The sequence below is a fragment of the Schistocerca cancellata genome, chromosome 1, assembly GCF_023864275.1.
Source record: "Schistocerca cancellata isolate TAMUIC-IGC-003103 chromosome 1, iqSchCanc2.1, whole genome shotgun sequence".
NCBI classification, from domain to species: domain Eukaryota; kingdom Metazoa; phylum Arthropoda; class Insecta; order Orthoptera; family Acrididae; genus Schistocerca; species Schistocerca cancellata.
Window position 1 is genome coordinate 237,858,014 of NC_064626.1, and position 5,732 is coordinate 237,863,745.

Sequence of the window (5,732 nt, forward strand, 5' to 3'; positions counted from 1 at the left end):
AGTGGATATCAGTACTGTTAGACGATGCGTTCATTGCTGTAGAAAAGCTGAAGAGCAAACGTAGTTGGTTGATGCAATGCGGAGCGTCCGGCCAGCGACAGCAATGATTTCACGCAGCATCCGGAGGGAGTGATTCTGGTTGATTTTTTGGAGACAGGGAGTCCGATAAACTCTATCCATTACGTGAAAACCTCCAGGACGTTCAAGGGCCTTCTTCAGAGATTGGCGTATCAAAGTTTACGGTGGATGTTCTTCGTTTGCACAACAATGCAAGATCGCACCTTTGAAGAATTGGATACCTTGAGAAATTGTGTGCGCCAGTGGCTGTGGAAGAATAACTATGCTTTTTTCTGCACAGGTGTACACTGAGGTGACAAAATTCATGGGATAGCGGCATGCACATATACAGCTAGCGGTAGTATCCCATGCTGAAGGTATAAGAGCGCGGTGCATTGCCGGACCTGTCATTTGTTCTCAGGTGATTGATATGGAAAGGTTTCGAATATGACTATAGCCGCACGACGGGAATTAACAACTTTGAACGCGGAATGGCAGTTGAAGCTAGACGCATGGGTCATTCCATTTCGGAAATGGTTAAGGGAATTCGGTATACCTAGATCCACAGTGTCAAGAATGAGCCGAAAATACCAAATTTCGGGCATTATCTCCCATCACAGACTACGCAGTAGCCGATGGCCTTCATTTAACGACCGATAGCAGTGGCGTCTGTGTAGAGTTGACACTGCTAACAGACAAGAACGCTGCGAGTAATAAATGCAGAAATCAACGTGGGACGTAAAACACACGCGTCCGTTAGGGCAGTGCAGAGAAATCTGGCATTAATGGGCTATGGCAGCAGACGGCCCACAAGAGTGTCTTTGCTAACAACACGGCATGGCCTGCAGCACCTCACTTGGGCTCGTGAGCATATCGATTGGAACCCAAATGACTGGAAGACCGTGACCTGGTCAGATGAATCACGATTTTAGTCGGTAAGAGCAGGTGGTAGCGCTCGAACGTGGCGCAGAATCAAATGTTCAAATGTGTGTGAAATCTTATGGGACATAACTGCTAAGGTCATCAGTCCCTAAGCTTACACACTACTTAACCTAAATTATCGTAAGGACAAACACACACACCCATGCCCGAGGGAGGACTCGTACCTCCGCCGGGATGAGCCGCACAGTCCATGACTGCAGCGCCGCTCGGCTAATCCCGCGTGGCGCGCAGAATTCACAAAGCTAGGCACTGCGCAGTCTGCTGGTGTCTCCGTAATGGTGTGGACTGTGTTTACATGGAATGGACTGGGTTCTCCGGTCCAACTGAACCGATCATTGACTGATCATATTTGGTTACTTGGAGACCATTTGCAGCCACTCATGGACTTCATGTTCCCAAACAATAATGGAATTTTTATGGATGGCAAAGTGCCGTGTTACCGACTACAGTTGTTCGAGACTGATTTGAAGAACATTCTCGACAGTTGGAGTGAATGATTTGTCTAGCCAAATCGCCCGACATGAATTCTAAAGAACATCTGTGGGACATAATCTAGAGATCGGGTCGTGCACAAAACCCTGCACCGACAACACTTCCGCAATTATGTACGGCTATAGAGGCAGCATGACTCAGTATTTCTGCAGGGGACTTCCAACGACTTCCTGAGTACATGCCACTTCGAGCTGATGTACTACGCGGGGTAGGGGAGGGTCCGACGTGATATTTGGAGGAGTCCCATGAGTATTGTCCCCTCAGTGTACTTTTATTGCATAATAAAAATTTAAGAGAATTAGGATCCATTGCTTTTTGACTGGCGTACTTATGAATTCCTGACCCACTGAGTATCGATTTATGTAGTTGCTCTTTATATTGATCTTAATACCAGCCACTTTGAGATCGCGTACTCGCCACCATGTCGTTACTCATTAAGTGACCTCCACCGCGGAGTGAGAACAGGGAAGTGGTGACTCGAGCAGTGCTGACACACGCCGGTCTGGCAACCGGGTGCTGCGTGGCAGTGGCAGGGCCGGCGCCGCCCCCGTACCTGTTGCTGTGGGCGGCGGGGCGGCGGCGTCGCGGCGCCTCACGCGTTGGCACCGCATCGCTCAACGTCTCCCGATAAATAGCGGTGGCCACATTAGTTGTTTATGAAACATTCCCGCCCGGCTCCATAACTCAGCGCGCACTCGCGCCTCGCCGAATAACTATCATTTCACGTCCCGGCCGCGGCCCGGCGCAGTAACTCATGCCGGCCACCGCTCCGCGAGCTGAAGGACGACCAGGCAGCCGATCGCGCGAGCCGCCGCTGCACATTCCGCGCGTTTCCTGCCGAGCTCTGTAGCGGCCCGGCCGGGGTTACCGGGGGCGTTCTTATGGCCGCTAAATACGGCTAGGTGCTGGGATGAGGACGCTGGCCTCTTGCTGCCACGGCCAGACCGCTGCTGATGCTGTAACGGGGATCTCGCTCCGGTGCGCAGCGCCCACTAGTCACCCGTGCATTTTGGGTGGAGTACTGTCTAGGTTCTCTTTTAAATTATTTATTTGCCTTGAGCTAACACGTTATAGCAAGCCTATTGACACACACGCAATATATATATATACCGGGTGATCAAAAAGTCAGTATAACTTTGAAAATTGAATAAAGCACGGAATAATGTAGATAGAGAGGTACAAATTGACACACATGCTTGGAATGACATGGGGTTTTATTAGAACCAAAAAAAAAAAAAATTTAAAAGCTCAAAAAATATCCGACAGATGGCACTTCATCTGATCAGAATAGCAATAATTATCATAACAAAGTAAGACAAAGCAAAGATGATGTTCTTTTCAGGAAATTCTCAATATGTCCACCATCATTCCTCAACAGTAGCTGTAGTCGAGGAATAATGTTGTGAACAGCACAGTAAAGCATGTCCGGAGTTATGGTGAAGCATTGGCGTCGGATGTTGTCTTTCAGCATCCCTAGAGATGTCGGGCGATCACGATACACCTGCGACTTCAGGTAACCCCAAAGCCAATAATCGCACGGACTGAGGTCTCGAGACCTGGGAAGCCAAGCATGACGAAAGTGGCACACGATCGTCACCAAACGACGCGCGCAAGAGATCTTTCACGCGTCTAGCAATTTTTTTTTTTTGTTCTAATAAAACCCCACGTGATTCCAAGCATGTGTGTCAATTTGTACCTCTCTATCTACATTATTCCGTGATTTATTCATTTTTCAAATTTATACGGACTTTTTGATCACCTGGTATATATATATATATATATATATATATATATATATATATATATATATATACCAGGTGATCAATATCATATATATTGCGTGTGTGTCAATAGGCTTGCTATAACGTGTAAGCTCAAGGCAAACAAATAATTTAAAAGAGAACCTAGAAAGTACTCCACCCAAAATGCGCGGGTGACCAGTGGGCGCTGCGCACCGGAGCGAGATCCCCGTTGCAGCATCAGCAGCGGTCTGGCCGTGGCAGCAAGAGGCTAGCGTCCTCATCCCAGCACATACTAGCAATACAAAAATGTCTCCCACAAAGTTTCGTTCTGCATATATTTTGGGTAGTAAGCGGACGTAATACTTGGCAGTCTGGCAACACTGTAGTCACGCGTACAATAACTCTCCCTGTGAGGTTGAAGTAGTAGCACTGTGCAGTTAGTGCAGTGGATAACGTTTTGTGTTAACATTCACGAGGTCGTGGGTTCGATTCTCGGTCGAGGCTTATTTCTTTCTATTCGCTAATCGTAGTCTCCGTGTGCGGTATCTGGGGTCATGTCGTCGTACAGCGATTAAAATGGGTCTTCTGCAAAACAATTGCTGTTACGTACTATGAGTACAGAAATGGAAGTACAATCGTTTTCACTGGTCAGCCTTTAAAGAAAACTTTTGCACGTCGTGGACGCGAATTGTTTCGGACCACTGCACCTATTAGATTCCAAACTTGTTTTGTGTGTACCCTTTTCCAGTGGTCCCATTATTATTACCAACTACTATTCTTGCCACGTTCATGTCCATAACATTTCGCCACGACCAGCAGGGCTAGCGACCTGCTTTGCAAATAATTTCGATGCGAGAACTAGGGGAGGGTGTACAGAAAACAGGTCTGAAATCTAGCAGATGCAGTGGCGCGAAACAATACGCGTCTACGACATTCAAAATGCTTCTTTAAAAGCTGAGCAGTGAAAACAATTGTACTTCCGTCTCTTTGTTTGTAGTACGCAACTGCAAACGTTTTATAGAAGACCCACTGTAATCTCTGTATGACGATTAACACGCCAGATACCGTGCCACACAGTCTAAATAAAAACAAGTAAGCCTCGACCCAGACTCCAACCCTCGACACCCATCATGATAACCCAAAAAGTTATCGGCCGCACCAACTGCACAGCACTGCGCTATGTGCTGAGAGCATGTGGTATAAGTGTTGCCAATCGCCCATCTTCAACGTCCACGTCCTGCCCGAGATATGCGCAGGACGAAATTTTGTGACAGACATTTTTGTGTTCCCAATATGAGAGGAATACCGCTGCGAAGTCAGAGTACGCGAATTTTTCTTCACCCTATATATATTCAGCTGCCCCTACCTATGGGTTTTATCCAATCTGCTACGCTTTCAACTACCACACAAAAGATTTTCATTTTCTCTGATTCGCTATGTGCAAAGTGCTAGTCCTATAGAAAATATTAACAACATTCTTTTGTAGTAAATTTAATGTAGTTAGTAATTTTAGGTCCATAACATTTCGGTACGGCCTTATGTCAGCAGCAGGGCTAGCAACCTGCTTGTTTGGGATACGTTTTCGCTAAAGGAGTAGTTTTCGAATTATTGAACAAGAACGTACAATAGTGACCTTCAAACGCGGTTTTCTTGAATACTTCGATAAACTCTGCCTCCAGTGAAAACGTACCCAGTGCAGAATTGAACTACATTGAATTTCCTACAAAAAGTTCCTGTCCATTTTTTCGGTAGAAAGTTTGTGCGTAACGAGCGGGACAATATGAAAATCTAGCGCGTGGTCTTTGAAGACACTGTGGGTTGCATAAAATATGTATGTAGGAGCAGCATAAATATATATATGGGTATGATTACAGATATTTTTATATTTACTCACATCAGTGTGTTGGTTGTTCTTCTCTGTGTCAGTCTTCCCACAAATACGTCAAATAATTTCCCACCTGATCGGAACTGTACGGTCGTAACTGCGCCAAGTGTACTACGCCTCTCAGAATAGGCTAACCGTTTTGCGTCCACACGTAACATTTCAACACCTGTCCTGCTGCCCAGGGGAAAATAAGCATTACTGGTTCTTTCCAAGTGTGCATGGAGACATGCCACTTGTAATAGGTACAATTATTACTCTGCAACTGAATACTGATGTAACTCAGTGCAGTGTCCTCAGACATCAATAGTAATATCTACACTTATATCGAGTCAAATACTTTGCAGTGACAGCGTCAACAGCCGGCCTTTGTGGCCGAGCGGTTCTAGGCGCTTCAGTCTGGAACCGCGCGACCGCTACGGTCGCAGGTTCGAATCCTGCCTCGGGCATGGATGCGTGCGATGTCCTTAGGTTAGTTAGGTTTAAGTAGTTCTAGGGGACTGATTACCTGAGATGTTAAGTGCACTATGTCCCATAGTGCTCAGAGCCAGTTAAAGAGCGTCAACAAACTGCTCTCGTTGAGAGAAATGTGTTTGTTGCCATGGTGAGTATGTTAA